This window comes from Schistocerca nitens, chromosome 11, assembly GCF_023898315.1.
Source record: "Schistocerca nitens isolate TAMUIC-IGC-003100 chromosome 11, iqSchNite1.1, whole genome shotgun sequence".
Lineage (NCBI taxonomy): Eukaryota > Metazoa > Arthropoda > Insecta > Orthoptera > Acrididae > Schistocerca > Schistocerca nitens.
This window is the reverse complement of record NC_064624.1, coordinates 198,480,044-198,506,778: the sequence shown is the minus strand read 5'-3', so window position 1 is coordinate 198,506,778 and position 26,735 is coordinate 198,480,044. Positions and strand designations below refer to the sequence as shown.

Below are 26,735 nucleotides of genomic sequence, written 5' to 3'. Positions count from 1 at the left end.
CATCAAATTACTTTCCACAAGCCACGAACTTATTTCGTGAACTATATTATTTGATACTGTTTCAGTATTACACACAAGATCCTTCAAGCTGGTGTCATCAGCAAACAGAAATATTTTTGAATCACCTGTAACACTAGAAGGCATATCATTTATATAAATAAGAAACAGCAGTGGCCCCAGCACCGACCCTTGTGGAACGCCCCACTTAACAGTGCCCCATTCGGACTGAACACTACCACTCTCAATATTGCGGAGCACTACCCTCTGCTTTCTGATCTTAAAGTAAGAGGCGAACGAATTGTAAGCTACTCCCCTTACTCCATAATGGTCCTACTTCTGCAGTAATATTTTGTGGTCAACACAGTCAAAAGCCTTCGTTAAATCAAAGAAAACACCTAACGTTCGCAACCTTTTATTTAATCCGTCCAAAACCTCACAGAGAAAAGAGAATATAGCATTTTCAGTTGTTAAACCATTTCTAAAACCAAACTGTACATTTGACAGCAAATTATGTGAGTTTAAATGCTCCAGTAACTTTAGCAAACACCGATGGCATAGAAATAGGTCTATACTTGTCAACATTATCCCTGTCTCCATTTTTACAGGCTAGTAATGTCATCAACAAAACATTGCTACACATATCAAAAACAATTTTGCATCGCCCCGGTTCCCAGAACTCCTGAAGATAGACGTTGACTGTGGATATTGTAACACAAACACAGTCCCTTTGACTGTTCAGAGATGTCACAAAACCCGCCAAAAGATGTAAACAACGACGCATGAGCAGCGCCTATTAGTCGGAGGGGGTCTGACAGCCGATCAGTTGCAGTCATTCCACCAGGAAGGAGGTACACGGCTCGTGTTGTCTGTAGTTGAACCGTGCCTAGACGGTCAATACCGCGGTTCGATCGCGTCCGCATTGTTACTTTGTGCCAGGAAGGGCTCTCAACAAGGGAAGTGTCCAGGCGTCTCGGAGTGAACCGAAGCGATGTTGTTCGAACGTGGAGCAGCTACAGAGAGACAGGAACTGTCGATGACGTGCCTCGCTCAGGCCGCCCGAGGGCTACTACAGCAGTGGATGACCGCTACCTACGAATTATGGCTCGGAGGAACCCTGACAGCAACGCCACCATGTGGAATAATGCTTTCCGTGAAGCCACAGGACGTTGTGTTACGACTCAAACTGTGCGCAACAGGCTGCACGATGCGCAACTTCACTCCCGACGTCCACGGCGAGGTCCATCTTTGCGACCAAGACACCATGCAGTGCGGTACAGATCGGCCCAACAACATGCCGAATGGACCGCTCAGGATTGGCATCACGTTCTCTTCACAGATGACTGTCGCATATGCTTTCAACCAGACAGTCGTGGAATACGTGTTTGGAGGCAACCCGGTCATGCTGAACGCCTTCGACACACTGTCGAACGAGTGCTGCAAGGTGGAGGTTCTCTGCTGTTTTGGGGTGGCATTATGTGGGGCCGACGTACGCCGCTGGTGGTCACGGAAGGCGCCGTAACGACTGTACGATACCTGAATGGCATCCTCCGACCGATAGTGGAACCATATCGGCAGCATATTGGCGACGCACTCGTCTTCATGGACGACAATTCGCGTCCGCCATCTTGTGAATGACTTCCTTCAGGACAACGAAATCGCTCGACTAGAGTGGCCAGCATGTTCTCCAGAAACGAACCCTATCGCACATGCCTGGGATAGACTGAAAAGGGGTGTTTATGGACGACGTGACCCACCAACCACTCTGAGGGATCTACGCCGAATCGCCGACGAGGACTGGGACAATCTGGGCCGACAGTGCCTTGATGAAGTTGTGGATAGTATTCCACTACGAACACAGGCATGCACCAATGCAAGAGGACGTGCTACTGGGTATTGGAGGTACCCGTGTGTACAGCAACCTGGACCGCCACCTCTGAAGGTCTCGCTGTATGGTGGTACAACATGCAACGTGTGGTTTTCATGAGCAATAAAAAGGGCGGAAATGATGGTTATGTTGATCTCTATTCCAATTTTCTGTACAGGCTCCGGAACTCTCGGAACCGAGGCGAAGCAAAACTTTGTTTGATGTGTGTATTATCCTTCACGTTTGGGCCCTACGGGACGAGCCGACGCTCATCAAGGGGCGTTACGTTAACGACTAAAAAGTCGAAATTGTCCAATAAAAAAGTAAACTTAAAATTGTATGGCCCATAACGGACAATGTTCTCACTCGAAAAATTTCTTCTGTTTGTCTCCTTCAGGCGAAGAAGGCTGTTGGTCAGTCGAAATCACTTATCTATTTACTATTGGGTTTGACTGCCACCAATACCACTAAAATTTGTAATAAATCTACTTTTAGTGAGTGCACATTACATGCAACACAATTCGAGAACAACACCAGACAGCGGGGAGGTTACACACGATGTTAGGGCTGTAGGTACAGAGATTGTAATCCTTGTCACCTTAATATGTACCGGTTTTCAGTGCGTTAGCTCTCTCTGCGTCCAACAGTCCTCCCACAAACAGGTCACATGATTCACCACCTCATGTTTTCCGCACGGTCATCACTACGCCAGCAAGTGGACTACGCCTGTCAGTATAGACTAACCGCTTTGCGTCCATGCTTCAACACCTGACCTGCTGCCCAGGGGAAAACAAACAAAAATGGTTTGCTGTTGACACTTGGAGGCACTACTCAACCTAAAAACATACTGCTTGTAACAGCTAAAATGTGCAAATGAAGTAAATACTGATTTAATGTTTTTAAGTACATTGTTCTCAATCACCAATAACAATATCTGCACTATTATCCTTAACACAGTGATATCGAGAGTTTGGTGGCGTTGCTGAAGTGCCTCATTCCCTCGATCACTGTAGTAATGTTCACCTGGGCAATTCGACATCCTTTAGCGCCGCAAATCTACGAACGCACACCGTACAATGACCAATATTTTTTTTTTCTGATTGTAGGATTACGTCCACCCGCCCGCGCTTCCAACCCCCACCACAACGCGAGCATTTGTTTCACAACGTGCGCCAGCAGTTTATCATCGCGATGATCTGGATTACGATCGATGACGCGCAGGACTCGGCAGTTTGCGGATCATCCATCACGGCGTCTGATTGTACACGAGTTGTCGGCGCGCTACAGCGGTTACGCCGCTAATGAATGGCGTTTTGTGCGCTTCGCGTTCGACAGGGCGGGCACTGTAAATGGCGCGAATGGCAGAACTGTGTGAATAATACCTCTCTGCTGTTTACTGACAATTCTAAACCGGGCCTACCTAATAGAGTTGTTCCGAGTTTTATGACCCAAAATGTCAAGAGCAATCTGGTATAGTGCAGAAGGAGAATGAGTCTTACAAAACAATTCTGCGACTTCTATAGTTTTTCTCATATGTGTGGGATCCGTACCGACCATAACAGAGTATACTGAACGTGTACAGAGAAGGGCAACACGTATGGTCAAAGGTTTGTTTGACCGACCCGTGAGCGTCATCGAGACTGTCAAGAAACTGAAGTGGCGGGCATTAGAAGACAGACGCTAACAAGCTAGACAAATCCTACTTGAAGAACTTGTGCTAAGGGAGGAATCCAAGCATTACTACACATCCCTATGTACCGCTCCTCTGGGGAGCACACACCCGAAACAAAGAAGTGCAAATAGGTTCAAAATGGTTCAAATGGCTCTGAGCACTATGGGACTCAACTGCTGAGGTCACAAGTACCCTAGAACTTAGAACTACTTAAACCTAACTAACCTAAGGACATCCATGCCCGAGGCAGGATTCGAACCTGCGACCGTAGCGGTCGCGCGGTTCCAGACTGTAGAGCCAGAACCGCTCGGCCACCAGCTGCCGGCTGCAAATAGGTGATACAGTGGAAAGTACCCACGGCCGTGCACTTCACAGTGCTTTGCAATAGCTGTAAATACATGATCAGCAGCGCGGTGTGCACAAAATGCCGGCCTCCAGAAAAGTTTATCTACCCAGAATTTTTGCGTCCCTTAGGGTAACTCACCAAGTGGCGAGAGGATAGACAAATAGCCATAAAATGAAAATTAAAAAAAAATCGCATAATTATGAAACATTTAGCCCTCCATACAACAGAATAAACGTTACAAAAAAGAGCGAGGTCAAAGTTCTGGTGAGGTGTCAAGGAGCTCAAAAACGATTCAAATGGCTCCTTGAGCACTACGGGACTTAACATCTAGCGTCTAGAACCGATCGGCCACAGCGGCCGGCGTCAAGGAGCTACGGGGAATGGGCGGCAGGAGGCGAGGCTGGAGCGGTCATCTCTTCTACTGGACAAGTGCTCTCAGACGTTCATGTACAGGCTTAAGAGCTCATGTCTACTGGACAATTTTCTCCTGTTTTGATCCAGGTTACCTCCGCCCAAAATATGGGAAGGAGAAAGTCTTCGCTGTCAGACGCATGAGAACGATCTTCTCTCACAACTTTCGACTCTGTCGTTTCTGGACCAGGGTCCCTTGCCGCAAATTAATACTTTTACCTTTCTCCACTACCCTTGAAACTTTTTAATATCATCACAGAATCACGTTCCATATATGTGAAAAAGTAAAAATGTAAAGGTTCGTTTGTAGAAAACCCTAAATCCCCGGAAATTCTGTATATACGAGGGTCATTCAGTAGATAATGCCCCACATTTTTTTTTTCTCACAAGATATTTATTTTTAAGAGTCAGACTTTGGTGACAAAATACATCCACATGTCTTGTCCATGTCCTATTCTTCTACGTAGCCTCCACCACGTTCTATGGTCGTAGGCCAATGTTGTATAGCAACTTAACTGCCATTTTTATGTGTACGGTGTTACTTGTTTTCGTAAGTGTTGCCAACTGTCCCACATCTTGCTTTCTACTCTTTTTTTAACTATATGTGTGCTGATGTAAGTTGTGTGTGTGTGTGTGTATGTGTGTGTGTGTTGACTTTCATTTTCATTTATTTATTTTTTCTTTTCTATTTAAAAATGAAAAATGACTAAATGTAAAAGAAAAAAGCAACAATAAATAAATGAAAACAAGAATAAAATAAAAGTCCACACACAGCCACACACACACGGCTGGTAAAAGCTCTTGTCCTGTAGGCTTAGCCTGTTATAAAATGTAGACTGGCAATGGCAAGGAAAGCGTTTCTGAAGAAGAGACATTTGTTAACACCGAGTACAGATTTAAGTGTCAGGAAGACGTTTCCGAAAGTATTTGTATGGAGTGTCGCCATGAATGGAAGTGAAGCATGGACGATAAACAGTTTGGACAAGAAGAGAATAGAAGCTTTCGAAATGTGGTGCTACAGAAGAATGTTGAAGAGTGCGTGGGTAGATCACGTAACTAATGAGGAGGTATTGAATAGAATTGGGGAGAAGAGGAGTTTGTGGCACAACTTGACTGGAAGAAGGGATCGGTTGGTAAGACATGTTCTGAGGCATCAAGGGACCACCAATTTAGCATTGGAGGGCAGCGTGGAGGGTAAAAATGGTAGAGGAAGACCAAGAGATGAATACAGTAAGCAGATTCAGAAAGATGTAGGTTGCAGTAAGTACTGGGAGATGAAGAAGCTTGCACAGGATAGAGTAGCATGGAGAGCTGCATCAAACCAGTCTCAGGACTGAAGGCCACAACATCATATATTACAGAATTTGAATTTGCAATAACAATAAACAGGGCTAATGGACAGGCGGAGGGGGAGTGAAGAAATGGACAGAGGTGTGGGAGAAAAGCCGGCCGGTGTGGCCGAGCGGTTCTAGCCGCTTCGGTCTGGAACCGCGCGACCGCTACGGTCGCAGGTTCGAATCCTGCCTCGGGCATTGATGTGTGTGATGTCCTTAGGTTAGTTAAGTTTAAGTAGTTCTAAGTTCTAGGGGACTGATGACCACAGCAGTTGAGTCCCATAGTGCTCAGAGCCATTTGAACCATTTTTGGACTGATGACCTCAGATGTTAAGTCCCATAGAGCTCAGAGCCATTTGAACCATTTTTGTGGGAGAAAATGGACATAGAAAACGGAATGGAGTGGATAGACAGAGAGAGGCAGTAGGAGTAGATGGAGAATGAGTGGGACGAGGAGACAGACATATAAAAAGAGGAGGAGATGAATGGATAGAGATATGTACAGAGGGGGCAGGAGGAGATGGAGAGAGGGGGACGGGAGAAGAGGGAGACAGTGGCAAGAGGACGTGAATGGACAAAGGGGGCAGGAGGTCACAGAGAGGGGGAAGGACAAGATGGACATAGTGAGGGGAGAAGGAGGAGGAGATGAAGAAAGAGAGGGTGAGGAGGAGAGGGCAGAGATGGGAGGGGGGGGGAGGAAGAGAGTAGGGCTTATATAAAATTCCTGTACATATCCATTTATCGAGAAACATCTAGCGGCGATAAATCACATCATGAGCTTTTGGTACAGACAAAACGTTCAGTGGGGTTTCCCGGCGACTCTGGGCGTCCTTTTGTAGTCGTTATGCCCTTTAGAGGCTGCAGGGTAGGCAACCTGCAACATACGTATGCAATGTGTGATGCCTACAGTCCAGTCATCTGCTCTGCGTGCAGTGGGGTATTACGAGACAGTTAAACCTCCAGCCTCCCTTCTAAACTACCTTTCCACACGTAGAAACACACATTCTCTAGGTTTTCTAGTTGTAAATCACTCTGTCAGTTTACGAGAGTACGTAGTATGCTGCAGACCTGTGAAATCACGTTGGCTCACTGGCATAGCCTCGCCGGGAAGCGACAGCTTATACTTCGTCTCGAACAACAGCTGTTACTCCTAGGCGATTGACGCAAAGACACTGGAACAGCCCGTATCGGCGGCGTGCGATATTTTTTCGTTCCGCTCAGTGGCGGCCCCCTCGGTCAGGGAGCGTGAGCTGGCTGCCACGCAGGGTGCGTAGCCGCGTGGGACCGCGGCCGGCTCCGCTCATCTCGTATTCGCCGGCCGCGCCGGGTCTGGCGAGAGCTGCGTGTGCCGGGCACACACGCGGACTCAAGCGGCGGCGAAAAACAGCGACAGAAGAAGTGTTCACACGCTAAAGTAGCGTCAGGACAGTGTTACGGGAGCACCAGTGTTTACAGGGAGATCACATAAGGCACGGCGTAGCGACAGATGGCGGTAGTGTAAAAGGGCAGTTCACTGGCGGAGCTCCCATTTGTACTCCGGTGATCCACGTGAAGAGGTTTCCCGTGTCATTATAGCCGCACTAGGGGAATCAACTGGGTTTGAACGCGGATGGTAGTTGGAGCTACACGGAAGGCACATTCCATTTCGGAAAATCGTTAGGGAATTCAATATTCCGACATCCACACTGTCATCATGAAGCAAAATCTCAGCATCAGGCATAATTTTTTATTAGCCGCGCGGGATTAGCCGAGCGGTTTAAGGCGCTGCAGTCATGGACTGTGCGGCTGGTCCCGGCGGAGGTTCGAGTCCTCCCTCGGGCATGGGTGTGTCAGCTTAGGTTAAGTAGTATGTAAGCTTAGGCAGTGATGAACTTAGCAGTTAATAAGATTTCACACACATTTGAACATTTAATTTATTACTTCTTTACTACTGACTCTATTCACATCTTGTTGACGGTATCCACATATACCACTGAATGGACTTGAAAAAGTGTTACATTGCACATCTTGTAGTCCAGGAGATGCGCCGTTTTACAAATGAGAGTTTGAAACTTCCTGGCAGATTAAAACTGTGTGCCCGACCGAGACTCGAGCTCGGGAAGTTTCATATCAGCGCACACTCCGCTGCAGAGTGAAAATCTCATTCTGGAAACATCCCCCAGGCTGTGGCTAAGCCATGTCTCCGCAATATCCTTTCTTTCAGGAGTGCTAGTTCTGCAAGGTTCGCAGGAGAGCTTCTGTTAAGTTTGGAAGGTAGGAGACGAGGTACTGGCAGAAGTAAAGCTGTGACGACGGCCCGTGAGTCGTGCTTCGGTAGCTCAGATGGTAAAGCACTTGCCCGCGAAAAGCAAAGGTCCCGACTTCGAATCTCGATCGGGCACACAGTTTTAATCTGCCAGGAAGTTTCATATCAGCGCACACTCCGCTGCAGAGTAAAAATCTCATTCTGGAAATGTGAGTTTCATTGGTGAAACGCTCGGGGGTGGTCGGGGCTACTGGTGAGATTCGAACCAACAACCTTCAGCATACAAGCCAACTACACTATGAAGCCGCTTTGTTTTGTAATCAATGCTATTTTTAAACCTCTTATGGATCGTAAGAGATGGCTGAAATTCTTTTTGTAGATTACTTGACCGTTGTGAAAGTCCTGCCACACCTGGGACGCTAAGGTATAGCACCGCACGTAGATTTGCCACCCCTGAGGGACCTCAGCTTGTGAGGACGTGGGTGGCGCCCCGGCACCTGCAAACCCACGTAACGCACCTGTTGGCTACCTGGCGGGTGACGTCACGCACTGGACATTCCCCAGAGACTGCCTCACCCGCAGCCTTGATGGCGGAGAGAGACTCCGGCACGTAGCGTAGCGAGAGGTGAGACCATCTGTCAGCGGCGTGGAATGCTGCCCCGCTATGTAAACACTGCGGTGCCGTCCGCCACGCTCGCCTCATTGCGACACCTGCTGACCTGCCAGGCGTCAAGTCCGAGCCACGTACCGACAAAGACGGCACAAAATCACAAGAGCTGAGCGTGCTGACTTTTCCGGTGTCACAGTGTGGATCAGCACGTTGGGGAGTCCTTCCGAACGCGTAGAGCAATATCTAGTATGTCAGATATTCTGAACGTGCGGTTGAATGTTGACAAATGAGATTGCAGAACGCCACCTGCGTCACAAGGACGCAATCTCCCTTCGGTGCAGAGCAGTGGGGCGCCATGTCGGTTGGTTGATTTGGGGCAAAAGGACCAAACAATGAGGTCATCGGTCCCGTCAGAGAAGGGATGGAAGTCGGCCGTGCCCTTTCAGAGGAACCATCCCGGCATTTGCCTGGAGCGATTTAGAGAAATCACGGAAAACCTCAATCAGGTTGGCGAGACGCGGGTTTGAACCGCCGTCCTCCCGAATGCGAGTCCATTGCACCGTGTCGCTATGTGCGCCCTGTTGACCTCCAGTTGAAGACCGTAACCTCCGTTAATTGTGTCATTCGTTGTAATAAAATGTTATATTTGTGGTTAAGGAATTAACGTAACTTGCGTATTATGAGAGTAAGCCATTTGAACTCGACGGCAGGTTGAGGATCCATTAAAAACGCATCGTTCTCGGTACAATTTGTGTAATTAAAGGTCAGTTAGTAATACAGCTACTATGAAAGCATTCAGGGAGTATTTAAGAAGCAGTGTATGGTCTAGCAACATCCGTCGTCGCGATAGCGGAATGAGTAACGTTACTGATTGTCACCTAAATTTTCAAAATGGTTCAAATGGCTCTGAGCACTACGGGACTTAACATCTGAGGTCATCAGTCCCCTAGAACTTAGAACTACTTAAACCTAACTAACCTAAGGACATCACACGCATCCGTGCCCGAGGCAGGATTCGAACCTGCGAACGTAGCAGCAGCGCGGTTCCAGACTGAAGCGCCAAGAACCGCTCGACCACAACGGCCGGCACCTAAATTTTCAAGTGTTGATACCTCACAGAAGTTAGGAATAGTTACGTTATTCATACGCCATTTTGACTCACAACAGAACTTCATGGCAGATTAAAACTGTGTGCCGGACCGAGACTCGAACTCGGGACCTTTGCATTTCGCTGGCAAGTGCTCTACCAACTGAGCTACCCAAGCACGACTTACCCCCCGTCATCACAGCTTTACTTCTGTCAGTACCTCGTCTCGTACTTTCCAAACTTTACACAAGCTCTCCTGCAAACCATGCAGGACTAGCACCCTGAAAGAAAGGATATTGCGGAGACATGGCTTAGCCACAGCCTGGGGGATGTTTCCAGAATGACATTTTCAGTCTGCAGCGGAGTGTCCGCTGATATGAAACTTCCTGGCAGATTATAATTGTGTGCCGGATCGAGACTCGAAGGCAAAGGTCCCGAGTTCGAGTCACGGTCCGGCACACAGTTTTAATATGCCAGGAAGTTTCATATCAGCATACACTCCGCTGCAGAGTGAAAATCTCAATCTTGAGCCACCATAGTTTATTTCATTCTTTCGGCGCAACGCATTTCGGGCCTACTATTCGCCTTCGGAGGACTACAACAACGTTTTTCGGGCCACGAAATTTTCCTTCAGCGCGTCGGCGAAAGAAATTGCACATTGCTCTTACACTTCACTTAACGTTGCGTGCTTCCGGTTCCACTACATTGTTCTACATCCACACTTGTTACCCGGAATCCACGTAATAGTTTGTGGCGGAGGGTACTTTCTGCACCACTGTCAATACCCCTCCTTCGTGTTTTAGTCGCGTACGTTTCGCTGGAACGATTGTTGGCAAGCCTTTGTCTGACCTCTAACATCTCTGACTTTTACCTTTCTTTGCCTCTGTTCGCAACGTACACGTGGGCTGGAAGCAATAAATCATTGGTAGACTGTTGCTGGAGCATTTGCGGTAGCGCGGGATAGCCGCGCGGTCCGAGGCGCCTTGTCACGGTCCGTGCGGCTCCCCCCGTCGGAGGTTCGAGTCCTCCCTCGGGCACGGGTGTGTGTGTTGTCGTTAGCGTGAGTTAGTTCAAGTTAGATTAAGTGGTGTGTAGGCTTAGGGACCGATGACCTCAGCAGTTTGGTCCCATTATACCGTACCCCAAATTTCCAAATTTGGAGCATTTGCTCTTGCAGTTTCAACTGTAAATAACAACGCGATGTGGATCACCTCTCTAGTAGCGTCGGCCGCAGAACTTTGCCGAGCGTCAGGCGTGACGCTCTCACGCTTTCTCAACGAAACTGTGACGAAATGGGCAGCTCTTCTCTGGATCTTTTCTATTTTTCCTCTATCAGTCCCGTCTGGTACAGAATGGAGACGGACCGCTAATGTAGTAAGTATTAGTCGAACGAGGGTTTTCTAAGCTACCTACTCTGTGGATCGACTACATTTGATGAGGATTACTCCGATGAATCTCAGGCCACCTGCGATTTTTTTGCGATAAGTAAACCGTCTTTTCATCGACTGTGCGGCTGGTCCCGGCGGAGGTCCGAGTCATCCCTCGGGCATGGTTGTATGTGTTTGTTCTTAGGATAATTTAGGTTAAGTAGTGTGTAAGCTTAGGGACTGATGACCTTAGCAGTTAAGTCCCATAATATTTCATAAACAATTCAACATTTTTTTTGGAACCGTCTTCACATTCGTATTGATGTCACCAGTTCTCGGACGAATCGCTTTTAAATACTGCAAATATTGATTCAACTTTCTCAAAAAGCATCGGAATATTGCGTTACTTGAGCAGATAAAGTTTCTGAAGCACTCCGCTCTTTAAAAAAGGACACAGGCCACAAAGGTCGAATTCTGTTTCCGATGCCAATTTTCTTTTCCGTGTGGAATGCAAATGCTGCAGAACCGCACTCACTCCCTCTATAAGAGGTCGCTTTCATGTATCTTGCGGTCATAGTGTGGATCGTGTAAAGGCGGTCTTGCGTTACAGGATGATTTAGTAATCGCGAAAGTGTTACGGAGATGACAGATAAACTATAGTGGAAGAGAGACGCTCAGTAGCTCGGTACGGTCTTTTGTTGAAGTTTCGAGAACATACCTTCACCGAGGAGTCAAGCAGTATATTGCTCCCTCCTACGAAGAGACCGTGAGGATAAAATCAGAGAGATTAGAGCCCACACAGAAGCATACCGACAATCCTTCTTTCCACGATCAATACGAGACTGGAATAGAAGGGAGAACCGATAGAGGTACTCAGGGTACCCTCCGCCACACACCGTGAGATGGCTTGCGGAGTATGGATGTAGATGTAGATGTAGATGTGCCCCGGAAACGCATTGTTACAAGCATTACCTGCCAACAGTCCCCCGTGATGTTGCGGAAGATGTGGCCGCAGTTTGTCTGGCCGACAACGCTTCCAGACTCATTTGGCGGTCTGTATTGTGAGCATTGTACAGTTTCATTAACGACATAAACACACCTTGAAATTGTTCGGCATACTTTTCTCCTGACGTCTTACATCGCGTGCTTGTGCCCACAGTACGAGCGCAGACAATCTCAGCTAACACTTGTTCACTAGCAGAGGTTGCCTGCTTACAGACGGGGCCGTTCATACGTCTGACCCTCTCGTGACCTCCCCCCCCCTCCCCTCCCCCGCTTAACCCCCTCCCTCATACCTTAGAGACGACTTGTCGGCTTCTCTTCCCAGGATTCCTCGCGGCTGGCTCAGCCGGAATCCCTTCAAGAGCGGAGGCGGCCGGTCGCCGACGACGCGGCGCTAGACGCCCCCACGCGGGGTTATCGCGACACAGGGTCAGACAGCTCGTGTGCTTTGCAGAGGCGATCACAAAGTTTCAGTTATCACCTCGAGAGAAAAAAAAAAGTTACGTAACTTAATGTTCGTTTGTTTCCACATACATGTCACTGAAATTCCAGATCACAGTATCCTAAAACATCGCTGGAGAAGGCAAAGCGAGATCGTAATTGTAATGGGACACCCTCCTCTAGGATAGCCTCTTTAAAATAGAAATAACCGATACCGTGAACACTATCGATTCTGGTACAGGCGAACATTCACTGAAAGAATTTCATTTGATATTGTATATGATGCATTATATTTCAGCCTAATTAAGTTGTTACAATCGGTACAGTTAAAATTATAGTTCTTTTGGAAATATTTGAGCCGGCCGGGGTGGTCGAGCGGTTCTAGGCGCTTCAGTCCGGAACCGCGCATCCGCTACGGTCGGAGGTTCGAATCCTGCCTCGGGCATGGATGTGTGTGAGATTATATGGTTTAAGTAGTTCTAAGTTCTAGGAGACTGATGACCTCAGAAGTTAAGTCCCATAGTGCTCAAGGCCATTTGAACCAGCCATTTTCGAAATATTTGAAATTGCGAAATTTCTGGCACACGTAAAATTCGTATTATTAATTGCACAATGTAACGCGAATTGTTACATTTATTTCTGGACTCATTTATAAGATAACAACTTGAAGATTCTTCTTTTCTCAAGAAAGTTTGTACACTCTTTTGTTTCGTAAACTCTTTGGAATATTGTGAGTGGCGCAGAATGTTAGGTGTAGAGGGCATGCCTCTGATGGAATGTCACGTGTTTTTGATTGAATCAGTAAAATGTAGGCTGGCAATGGGAAGGAAAGCGTTTCTGAAGAAGAGAAATCTGTTAATATTGAGTACAGATTTGTGTCAGGAATTCGCTTCTGAAAGTATTTGTATGGAGTGTAGCCATGTATGAAAGGGGTCAACAGAAACATCCGATCTCACGCGTCGGCTTTGACCCGTGACGTAAGGGTGTTGTGGTGTGTGACGTCATTACGGCGCGGTGTTTGGTTTGTGAGTGTGGCGTGTTTGTAGATGTTGCTTCGTTGACGTTACCTTAGTAGGAGTTTTAGGGCCTGTAATATATAGTTTACCTTTTTACTGTACTTTTTGTTTTAACGTCGTCTATGAGGCTTTTATCAGTTTGCCATTAGATTGTTCAATCTTTATGGTCTATATGTTTTGTCGCTACTCGTTACTTCTAATGAATCAATATTGTTTTTTTTTCTTTTTTTTATTTGTTTCCTTTTTTTATCTTTCGATTGACCTACACATTGATCTGTAGCGTAGTCCTGAATACGAGGTTAGGTTGGGAGTTTTTTTTTGGCGGGGGGGGGGGGGCGCAGCCCCCCCTGCCTGGCCTTGAGTACCACTTGTTTATTATTATCTTTGTTTGCTATCAATGTTAGCAGATTGTTCTTGTGAAACCTTTGTGTTTGTTGTTTTTCTATGTGTTTTCGTCTTTGTGATACGTATGCAACGTTTCTATATCCGCCATATTGGAATTGTCGTTTCCGCTATATTTGTGACGTCATGGGTCAAAGCCGACGGGTTAGATCGGACGCTTCCGTATTTCCTATGAAAGTGAAACATGGACGATAAATACTTTTGAAAAGAATAGCAGATTTCGAAATGTAGTGCTACAGAAGAATGCTGAAGATTAGATGGGTAGATCACATAACTAATGAGGAGGTATTGAATAGAATTGGGGAGAAGAGAAATTTGTGGCACAACTTGACTAGAAGAAGGGACCGGTTGGTAGGACATATTCTGAGGCATCGAGGGATGACCAATTTAGTACTGGAGGGCAGCGTGGAGAGTAAAAATCGTAGAGGGAGACCAAGAGATGAATACACCAAGCAGATTCAGAAGGATGTAGGTTGCAGTAGGTACTGGGAGATGAAGAAGCTTGCACAGGATAGGGTAGCATGGAGAGCTCCATCAAACCAGTCTCAGGACTGAACACCACAACACCAACACTAATAATGTAATTTGTGGTGTGACGGAAGTGGAAATTGTAAATATGGTGTGATACTGAAAACCGGATGGAGAATAAAACTGAACAAATATACAGGCAAATCTTCATCAGTTATTTATTCACCGGGAACCCACAATGTTGAATCAAAATTTCAACGGTATGAATGTACCCCTTGGGACAAAAACTGGAGCCAGCAACAAGAGAAAATGAAGTAAAAAGTTTTTTTTCTTTTATATATCTTACGCCTCTAGAAGCAGAGACAGAGAATTTTAGTAGTGATGTCTCAGAGGGTACGATTACTTACTGTGGGCTCATAAAGCGAGGCACCACGTGGTAGACCGTTTTCGGCAACAGCGGTCATCCGAATGCCAAGTCGTAACTTTTCTCGGACGACGTTCACAAAGCCACCGATCGAGACTGTGCAGTATTTCTCGATTTCCGAGGTTTCTGAGGTTTCCTATGTCAGGGAGGGACGCAGCACGTTATCTGGGATGGAAGGCCGTCCACAGATGCAGACGTAAAGGCGGGAGTGTCGCAGCCAGATAAGACTGTTGCGATTGTGTATTAGGGACCTTGCAGATAATATTAATAGTGACCTCAGACTTCTTGCAGAAGGCGCAGTCACCTATAACAAAGTACTCACTGAAAAAGCCTAGATGCACAAGTACCCTTCGCATCTTGACAAGTTTCGAAACCGGTATTTTTAATATCCATAAATGAAAAATTGTGCACTTCGAAAAACGGAAAATCGTAATATCCAATGACTGTAATATCAGTGAGTCACTGTTGGCATCGGCCCGCTCATAATACATACCTGGGTGTAAGACTTTGTAGGGATATAAGATAGAATGATCTGTGATTGTGGGTAAAGCTGGGGGTGGATTACAAATGGCTCTGAGCACTATGGGACTCAACTGCTGTGGTCATCAGTCCCCTAGACTTAGAACTACTTAAACCTAACTAACCTAAGGACAGCACACACATCCATGCCCGAGGCAGGATTCGATGCAGCGACCGTAGCAGTCGCGCGGTGGTAGATTTCAGTTTATTGGTAGAGTACTGGGAAAATACAATCAGTCGACTGCTTACAATTACTCGTGCGACCCATCTTGGAATACTGCTCAGGTGTGTGGGACCCGTGCCAGATACGAGTGGGACTAACAGGGGATATTGAAGGTATACAAAGAAGGGCAGCACGAATTGTCACAGGTGTGTTTGGCACGCGAGAGACTCTCAGGCAGATGCTAAAGAAACTGAACTGGTAGAGACTTGAAGATAGATGAAAAATGTGCCGAAAAAGCCTAATTGCAAACTTAGAAGAGCCAGAATTAAGTGTGGAATCCAGGAATATATTATAGCTTCCCACATGTTGCTCCCGTAAGAATTGCTAAGGACAGGCTTGACTAAGCACACCAGCCAATTAAATACGAAACACTGCAAGCTTCGTCCTTTAGCAAATTTGTTTTTGATAATTACGAGGGGCGGCCGGAGTGGCCGAGCGGTTCCATGCGCTACAGTCTGGACCCGCGCGAGCGCTACGGTCGCAGGTTCGAGTCCTGCCTCGAGCATGGACGTGTGTGATGTCCTTAGGTTAGGTTTAAGTAGTTCTAAGCCCCCCAGTTGAGCGTACCCCACTCAGTCCCCACATCACAGCCATTCTCAACACTGCGAATAATGACCTTTTGCTGCCTGTTGCTAAACCAAGAGGTGAACCAATTGTGAGCTACTCACCTTATTCCATGATGGTCGTTCTGGAGCAATACTTTGTTTCAACACAAACAGACCCCTTAGTTGAACCGAAAAATATGCCTAGCGCTCGTAACCTTTTGTTTAACCCATCGAGTACCTCACAGAGAAAAGAGAATATAGGATTTTCGGTTAAACGAACGTCAGCGGTTCTATGGTTTCCCGCCAAAAGAAACTGAATGACAGCTGTCTGGAGCCCACCTCCGATACACACGCCATTTTTAGGACTACGTATAGCTCCGCCATGGTAACGGCCTTGCCGCAGTGGATACACCGGTTCCCGTGAGATCACCGAAGTTAAGCGCTGTCGGGCGTGGTCGACACTTGGATGGGTGACCATCCAGGCTGCCATGCGCTGTTGCCATTTTTCGGGGTGCACTCAGCCTCGTGATGCCAATTCAGGAGCTACTCGACCGAACAGTAGCGGCTCCGGTCAAAGAAAACCATCATAACGACCGGGAGAGCGGTGTGCTGACCACACTCTCCTCCTATCCGCATCCTCCACAGAGGATGACACGGCGGTCGGATGGTCCCGGTAGGCCACTCGTGGCCTGAAGACGGAGTACGTATAGCTCCGCCACCTACGGAAAGTTCACGAAACTGTTGTTGTTGTGGTCTTCAGTCCTGAGACTGGTTTGACGCAGCTCTCCATGCTACTCTATCCTGTGCAAGCTTCTTCATCTCCCAGTACCTACTGCAACTTACATCCTTCTGAATCTGGTTAGTGTATTCATCTCTTGGTCTCCCTCTACCATTTTTACCCTCCACGCTGCCATCCAATGCTAAATTTGTTGTCCCTTGATGCCTCAGAACATGTCCTACCAACCGATCCTTTCTTCTAGTCAAGTTGTGCCACAAACTCCTCTTCTCCCCAATTCTATTCAATACCTCCTCATTAGTTACGTGATCTACCCATCTATTCATGAGCATTCTTCTGTAGCACCACATTTCGAAAGCTTCTATTCTCTTCTTGTCCAAACTATTTATCGTGCATGTTTCACTTCCATACAAATACTTTCAGAAACGACTTCCTGACACTCAAATCTATACCCGATGTTAAGAAGTTTCTCTTCTTCAGAAACGCTTTCCTTGCCATTGCCAGTCTACATTTTATATCTTCTCTACTTCGACCATCATCAGTTATTTTGCTACCCAAATAGCAAAACTCCTTTACTAGATTAAGCGCCTTATTTCCTAATGTAATTCCGTCAGCATAACCCGACTTAATTCGACTACATTCCATTATCCTCGTTTTGGTTTTGTTGATGTTCATCTTTTATCCTCCTTTCAAGACACTGTCCATTCCGTTCACCTGCTCTTCCAGGTCCTTTGATGTCTCTGCCCGAATTACAGTGTCATCGGCGAACCTCAAAGTTTTTGTTTCTTCTCCATGGATTTCAATTCCTACTGCGAATTTTTCTTTTGCTTCCTTTACTGCTTGCTCAATATACAGATTGAATAACATCGGGGACAGGCTACAGCCCTGTCTCACTACTCCCTTCCCAACCACTGCTTCCCTTTGATGTGCCTCAACTCTTATAACTGCCATCTGGTTTCTGTACTATAGAAGCGGCAGCGGGCGTATTCTACGGCGGACCACAACTTATACCGCATTTTTTCTACCCAAATTGGCCGGGGAAGAGAACGTGTTGCGTTACCTACTGGGCGCCCCTGACAGATGTTTCGGCCGGTTCGTCCCGTTGACTCCTCGGCAGGGCGGATGCGCAGTGTGTCCCCGGCACTGCTAGTCAGCAGGCTGGCCGGCTGCGGCCCCGTAACGTTTCGCCGAAACGACGAGCCCACGACCCGGGCGAGAGGCGATTTCGCGCGGAGTTACGGCGGCCGCTTTAATTGGCATTCCCAGGGGCGCTCGGGAACGGGCAGGCGGGCAGCGCGTGCGTGTCGCAACGCACGCCATCTCACACGCACACGCACTGCACACACTCCCCAAGCAGCGGCGTCTTGTGCGTCCTGCGACCCAGGATGCCTGAGCCCTACTGATCACTCTCTCTCTTCCTCCACCACCTCCATCTCTGTCTCTATCTGCTTGGTACGCTACTGGCCATTAAAATCGCTACAACAAGAAGAAATGCAGATGATAAACGGGTATTCATTGGACAAATATATTATACTAGAACTGACATGTGATTACATTTTCACGCAATTTGGGTGCATACATCCTGAGAAATCAGTACCCAGAACAACCACCTCTGGCCGTAATAACGGCCTCGATACGCCTGGGCATTCAGTCAAACAGAGCTCGGATGGCGTGTACAGGTACAGCTGCCCGTGCAGCTTCAACACGATACCACAGTTCATCAAGAGTAGTGACTGGCGTAATGTGACGAGCCAGTTGGTCGGCCACCTTTGACCACAGGTTTTCAATTGGTGGGAGATCTGGAGAATGTGCTGGCCAGGGCAGCAGTCGAACATTTTCTGTTTCCAGAAAGGCCCGTACAGGACCTGCAACATGTGGTCGTGCATTATCCTGCTGAAATTTACGGTTTCGCAGGGATCGAATGAAGGGTAGAGCCACGGGTCGTAACACATCTGAAATCTAACGTCCACTGTTCAAAGTGCCGTCAATGCGAACAAGAGGTGACCGAGACGTGTAACCGATGGCACCCCATACAATCACGCCGGGTGATACGCCAGTATGGCGATGGCGAATACACGCTTCCAGTGTGCGTTCACCGCGATCTCGCCAAACACGGATGCGACCATCGTGATGCTGTAAACAGAACCTGGATTCATCCGAAAAAATGACGTTTTGCCATTCGTGCACCCAGGTTCGTCGTCGAGTACACCGTCGCAGGCGCTCCTGTCTGTGATGCGGCGTCAAGGGTAACCGCAGCCACGGTCTCCGAGCTGATAGTCCGTGCTGGTGCAAACGTCGTCGAACTGTTCGTGCAGATGGTTGTTGTCTTGCAAACGTCCCCATCTGTTAACTCGGGGATCGAGACGTGGCTGCGCGATCCGTTACAGCCGTGCGGATAAGATGCCTGTCATCTCGACTGCTAGTGATACGAGGCCGTTGGGATCCAGCACGGCGTTCCATATTACCCTCCTGAACCCACCGATTCCATATTCTGCTAACAGTCATTGGATCTTGACCAACGCGAGCAGCAATGTGGCGATACGATAAACCGCAAACGCGATAGGCTACAATCCGACCATTATCAAAGTCGGAAACGTGATGGTACGCATTTTTCCTCCTTACACGAGGCATCACAACAACGTTTCACCAGGCAACGCCGGTCAACTGCTGTTTGTGTTTGAGAAATCGGTTGGAAACTTTCCTCGTGTCAACACGTTGTAGGTGTCGCCACCGGCGCCAGCCATATGTCAATGCTCCGAAAAGCTAATCGTTTCCATATCACAGCGTCTTCTTCCCGTCGCTTAAATTTCGCGTCTGTAGCACGTCATCTTCGTGGTGTAGCAATTTTAATGGCCAGTAGTGTACTAGAAAGACGCTTCAAAGATTGCACGTGAAATTCGTTGGAATTTGACGTTTTCTGTTTTCTACTGCATAACGTACTCTGGACTTTCGTGAACATTTTGGTATATAATACATTAAAACCAGACAATTGTGAGACGTTCAAATGATATTTTGAATGTTGACGTGTGACTGTCAAATTTCGCGGCTACGCATATACTGCCACAGTTGAGCAGTCATATCTTGGGAACTACACAATCTACAAGGCTGTGAAATGCTTTGTTTTGTGCCTGCTGCTACTTCTCAGAAGTTGGCATTACGAATAAACGAATCAGTCCTTTGTTTCTGATACTAGTTTTCGTTGAAAGTAACGTTATTATCCGCTATTTTCGTTGTAAGCTAACGGACAAAGTAATTGATGAATTGCTGGAATATTGTGGTAAGGCCGTTAGAGATAACTATGATAATTTAGAGAAGATGAAAAGAGCTGTTGAAGCACTTTCTTTCATCGAATATCAACCGATGAAAAGCCATGTCATGCTGTGACAGCACTTAGAATTTTTAAGTTCGTTCGACAATTATGTGAAAGACTGAAAATGAACCTGTTGTTGCCCCTGGAAGTAGTTAGACGGGCAAGTTGCAATTGAGAAGGGGGACAGTTTCAACCGTTTAGTATCACAGATCGGTCTGTGATTTCGCACTTTTCAGGTTACAAGTTTAGCGAAGTGGCGTATCCACATCTACATCTACGTCCACACTCCGCAAGCCACCTGACGGTGTGTGGCGGAGGGTACCTTGAGTACCTCGATCGGTTCTCCCTTCTATTCCAGTCTCGTTTGTGGAAAGAAGGATTGTTGATATGCCTCTGTGTGGGCTCTAATCTCTCTGATTAGCTACACCTGCTCTGGATGTAGCGTTGGTTCCTGATACGCATTGCCGCGATGAACCTGGACAGACTTTATGCCGGCGCTCCCCACAGATATTTCAGGTTCGCGGCTGAGTGCTTGAAAGAGCAGGGATCAGTACGCGGCGTGTGACCCCCTGCTTTTAATATCGCGCCTCGCCTTAATCGCTTGTTGTTGCGGTTGTTGCTGCTGCCGTTGTTCCCGTGCCTGTCTCCGATGTGCAGGGCACGCACCGCCCATTAACCTCCGACCGCACGCAGCCGCGACATATCACGCTCCCGTCCTACGCACTCGTTACGCACGCTAATGAAGACGTGCTTGCGGCATCACTAAGTTTACTCTTACCAGAGTTCACAACATCGACAATCGCTGCAATTATGATCTCCCACAAAGAGAGCTGCCGAGAGGTAGAGTCGACTGTAAAAGACCACCTGTGCTGAGCTGTAGGTCAGAGCCCTAGCTACCACACACTGCCCACACTCGCGGCTGATAGAGAAAAACAGAATTTCAGAGTGTCTTGGGACCCACAGTATGACTGAAACAGCGTTAATATTACGAAACTGTGCGGTAGCCTAATGGCTGAGTTATTTGTCACCACATCCTGAAGGTTGGGGGTTCAAATTATGCATCCTACTTTGTTATTTGTATTCTGAGGTTTGTTTCCATCAGAACAACGTGCGTATTATTGAGATCCAAGATCGGAGGAAGGGCAGCATCGATCGTAAATTTATTGCAGATTGATTTTAGCTACTGTATAGCTATCTTCAATTATATCCAAGTCATAATGAGTCATCATACAGGGTAACAATTATTGAACTGGTAGAAGCCGACCTCGGGGAAGATCAGTTTGGATTCCGTACAAATGTTGCAACACGTCAGGCAATACTGACCCTACGACTTGTCTTAGAAGAAAGATTAAAGAGAGGCAAACGTACGTTTCTAGCATTTGTAGACTTACAGAAAGCTTTTGACAATGCTAACTGGAATACTCTCTTTCAAATTCTAAAGGTGGCAGGGGTAAAATACAGGGAGCGAAAGGCTATTTACAGTTTGTACAGAAACCAGATGGCAGTTATAAGAGTCGAGGGGCACGAAAGGGAAGCAGTGGTTGGGAAGGGAGTGAGACAGGGTTGTAGCCTCTCCCCGATGTAATCCAATCTGTATGTTGAGAAAGCAGTAAAGGAAACAAAATAAAAATTTGGAGTAAAAATTAAAATCCATGGAGAAGAAATAAAAACTTTGAGGTTCACCGATGACATTGTAATTCTGTCAGAGACAACAAAGGACCTGGAAGAGCAGTTGAACGGAATGGACAGTGTCTTGAAAGGAGGACATAAGATGAACATCAACAAAAGCAAAACGAGGATAATGGAATGTAGTCGAATTAAGTCGGGTGATGCTGAGGGAATTAGATTAGGAAATGAGACACTTAAAGTAGTAAATGAGTTTTGCTATTTGGGGAGCAAAATAACTGATGATGGTCGAAGTACAGAGGATATAAAATGTAGACTGGCAATGGCAAGGAAAGCGTTTCTGAAGAAGAGAAATTTGTTAACATCGAGTATAGATTTAAGTGTCAGGAAGTCGTTTCTGAAAGTATTTTTATGGAGCGTAGGTATGTATGGAAGTGAAACATGGACGATAACTAGTTTGGACAAGAAGAGAATAGAAGCTTTCGAAATGTGGTGCTGCAGAAGACGACTGGTCCCGGCTGAGGTTCGAGTCCTCCCTCGGGCATGGGTGTGTATGTTTGTCCTTAGAATAATTCAGGTTAAGTAGTGTGTAAGCTTAGGGACTGATGACCTTAGTAGTTAAGTTCCATAAGATTTCACACACATTTGAACATTTTTGAATCATCAATGCGGCTGGAATAAACCTTTCAGATATCCCCATGCAAGAAAATGCAAAGAGTTCGAGACGGGGGACGTGAGAAGCCACGGTATTGGAGAACCACGACTTACACGCATGTTGTAGAAGATTCGTGCTACGTATTCCAGAGCAGCCACGTGAAAGCGGGTCATCATGCGTCTGACACACACGCGTCCTTTCACCATTAGGAGCGCCATCGAAATCGTAGGCTTCGTCATTAAGAGTGTTGTAACATTGGCATGACTGCACACACGTCGTATCGGGGAAACCATTTGTTTCCGAAGCTATGTTTGTTAGCATTATTTGCTTGTTTCATTGCCCTCTACTTGCCTCTTTCGTTTCTCATTATAACATTAAAAAAACCGTGTATAAGAGAGCAGTGTAGATGATTCTGAGATCGACATATAAAAATGTTGTTCTGAAGCTACAGCCTCCGATTTCCTTATGCGGTCTTACGTAGGTGTCTATATCCGGATAGCTTTCAATACGACTCTCCGATCTTTGACCGCAGAGAGCAAACACCCGCCCCACAGATATGACGTGTGTGTTCATTAGCCATCGGCCATCTCCGTTAACGACCGCCGCATTTTAATTACGGAATATCTCTGACATTTCGGTTCCGCGCATCGTAAATCAGTTGAACTGTCCAGCGAGACGATGAATAATTTCCCGTGTTCGCATCCGCTCTCCAACGTCCTCATTTTAATTCCTTTTATTATTTTCTTGCTTTTTTTATTATTATTATTTATCACTGGTGCCGTCATTTTGCGCGGGCAGCGTTGCTTGACGATCGCCGGGAATAAATGACTATCACGAAAAAATAACAGAAACGGTTAATGGCGGGGTGATATATGTCGCTGATGCACAAAACCGTAATACCATTCTCTCCCGCTGATAATATTTATCCGTGGAGAGATTTTACGAGTAATGAGGAAATACGTGAGTAGCATATTACACTTGCTTTTATTCGACCGACTGTACAATTACTGTTCAACTGTATTTTCCAGTCCGACATTTTACCTACGAGAAAGTTGGAGGCTGGTTTGTCGCTCTAGATAATATTTATAAAACAACTGTTAATTTTTCATAAAAATAGCTTAGAAAATTGAGTCATAAACACTCTCAAAATCCCAGACAAAACAATAATTGACTCTAATTGTACTGTTCTAGAATTTGACGTCTGTGCTATATCTGGTAAAAATTCTTTAGTTTCCGCCTACAAAGAAGTTGTGAATCAAATAAGTGATTTTCAAACAAAAAGTTATTAGGAATGAGAAAATACAACCTTTGCTTGCGTAGGCCACGTAATAATAATAGTAATAATTCGTTTGTGAATCTGTTTGTTTTCTCTCCTTTTCCGAAGACGAGGACAACGAACAAAGACAAACAGTTGTAACGTGCTATTCAGACAGACGGCCTCCACACATTTATTTACTTGTTCATCAGTAGTTAACTTTGGAAACTGTTCAAAAATGGCTCTGAGCACCATGGGACTTAACTTCTGAGCTCATCAGTCCCCTAGAACTTAGAACTACTTAAACCTAACTAACCTAAGGACATCACACAATCCATGCCCGAGGCAGGATTCGAACCTGCGACCGTAGCGGTCGCGCGGTTCCAGATTGAAGCGCCTAGAACCGCTCGGCCACTCCGGCCGGCTTGGGAACTGTAATCCGTCATTACGTCCAAGCTTACGAGGTTTATAAGAAATCACTAACATAGGTCGGACGCTACATGCGAAGAAAGGTAAATAATGAAGAGGAGCTAATCGTTAAAATCTATTCAGTGTCTCCTGTACATCGTTAATCTATATCGAGTTTTTGATCGCAGGCTCCATGTACGATGAATTTGTTAATAATATCTCTGATCACAAATCAGAACAAGGCAGTTTACGTAGCCATATAAAAACAAAATGTTTCAAAGGGACAGAATTAAAACAACAATATAAAAGGAATATACTCGCATATTACTAAACACCGATCGTCAGTCAATCCTCATTGCAAGCTGCCTATTTAATGGGCTGTACGGGCAAGAAAAACTTGGTTTTCAGCGTTTCGTATAATTATTGACCGAATTAAAAAATTTAAAATGCTATCATAACCTACTCATTAAGAAGTATACCCTTATGTTGAACGTTTAACCCAGGAACATAAGTTTTACTGTCACAAATCGTGTCAATATATTGAGGCAGCTTAACGCAAAACGTTAGAAACTTCCAGCAAACTTTATACATTGTTTTGGAAATTTTTTCTCGCTGACATTCCCCACAAAATGATGAAAGGAAAAAAAATAGTTTACCGCTACTACATTTTCGCTGTTCGTGCGGTTAAACTTATTACTACTACCTCTATCCGCAACACGTTTTGCAGACAAGAGCCACATATACCAATCAATGTTCCTGGAAAATCACATGACTCTATGAGCCATAGTTCAGCAGATATGACGTCATAAACATTCAGATGTGTGAAAAAGCTTTTGTCGAAAGGGAACTGTTCTATACGTGGGAATTCGATTCTGTAAAGAACAGCGTGTGAGAGATTACTGGCAAATAAAGAAACGAATATTATAATATATTTTTAAAGGCAGCTGGATTAAGACCCAACGTTTTTCTTATGTGCTGTTCAATGTACACTATTGGCCATTAAAATTGCTACACCAAAAAGAAATGCAGACGATAAACGGGTATTCATTGGGCAAATGTATTATACTAGAACTGACATGTGATTACATTTTCACGCAATTTGGGTGCGTAGATCCTGAGAAATCAGTACCCAGAACAACCACCTCTGGCCGTAATAACGGCCTCGATACGCCTGGGCATTGCGTCAAACAGATCTCGGATGGCGTGTACAGGTACAGCTGCCCGTGCAGCTTCAACACGATACCACAGTTCATCGAGAGTAGTGACTGGCGTATTGTGACGAGCCAGTTGCTCGGCCACCATTGACCGGACGTTTTCAATTGGTGAGAGATCTGGAGAATGTGCTGGCCAGGGCAGCAGTCGAACATTTTCTGCATCCACAAAGGCCCGTACAGGACCTGCAACATGCGGTCGAGCATTATCCTGCTGAATACCATCCCGCCGGGTGATACGCCAGTATGGCGATGACGAATACACGCTTCCAATGTGCGTTCACCGCGACGTCGCCAAGCACGGATGCGACCATCGTGATGCTGTAAACAGAACCTGGATTCATGCGAAAAAATGTTTTGCCAATCGTGCTCCGAGGTTCGTCGTCGAGTACACCATCGCTGGCGCTCCTGTCTGTGAAGCAGCGTCAAGGGTAACCGCAGCCACGGTCTCCGAGCTGATAGTCCGTGCTGCTACAAACGTCGTCGAACTGTTCGTGCAGATGGTTGTTGTCTTGCAAACGTCTTCATTTGTTGACTCAGGGATCGAGACGTGGCTGCACGATCCGTTACAGCCGTGCGGATAAGATGCCTGTCATCTCGACTGCTAGTGATACGAGGCCGTTGGGATCCAGCACGGCGTCCCGCATTACCCTCGTGAACCCACCGATTCCATATGCTGCTAACAGTCATCGGATCTCGACCGACGCGAGGAGCAATGTCGCGATACGATAAACCGCAATCGCGATAGGCTAAATCCGACCTTTATCAAGGTCGGAAACGTGATGGTACGCATTTCTCCTCCTTACACGATGCATCACAACAACGCTTCACCAGGCAACGCCGGTTAACTGCTGTTTATGTTTGAGTAATCTGTTGGAAACTTTCCTCATGTCAGCACATTGTAGGTGGTGTCGCCACCGGCGCCAACCTAGTGTGAATGCTCTGAAAAGCTAATCATTTGCATATCACAGCATTTTCTTCCTGTCGGTTAAAGTCCTCGTCTGTAGCACGTCATCTTCGTGGTGTAGCAATTTTAATGGCCAGTAGTGTAACATTACAGACTCAGCTGCGATTTTTTTTTAATTTTTTAATTTTTGCGAAATTACCTTTGCAGTACCTGGCTAAGCTGCGTATTATTTACAGCTGTAATCGCGGACAAACCTAAATAAAATTTTCATGATAGCGATCCGCCTCCTCGAAAATACTCTGCGTGTATTTTTTCCCCTCGGCGGTTTTTATCTGTCGCGTACGTCCGGGCCATTAAAAGTAGTGGGCTATACGGTGCGCGGGCCACGAACGCCCGGATATCGACGCCGCCCGAGAGGCGAATCGGCGGGCGCGGACGGGGAGACCTATAAAGGCTGGCCGAGATGGCGTGCGGATAGCGGCTGCGCTTACGTGATTCCGCATTAATCGACTGAGTGCGACCCCGCCTTAGCGGTAGAATACATATTACTGCCCCCGCCAACAGGTGCAAGTGTGCCAAGCACCGCCGACGTTACGCTGTTTTCGTTCCGGTTCCTTCCTGCGCAACAGCCGAACGAGGCTATAGAAGGTG

The 26,735-nt window shown here is 46.5% G+C and overlaps 1 protein-coding gene and 1 pseudogene across 1 annotated transcript in view; one reads left to right on the top strand and one right to left on the bottom strand.

Moving 5' to 3' along the window:
- The window catches only part of LOC126213609 (basement membrane-specific heparan sulfate proteoglycan core protein-like), an 843,204-nt gene that overhangs the window by 610,730 nt on the left and 205,739 nt on the right, over positions 1-26,735 (bottom strand). The gene's annotated exons all lie outside the window — the stretch shown is intronic.
- LOC126214063 (5S ribosomal RNA) lies at positions 16,361-16,478 on the top strand (annotated as a pseudogene).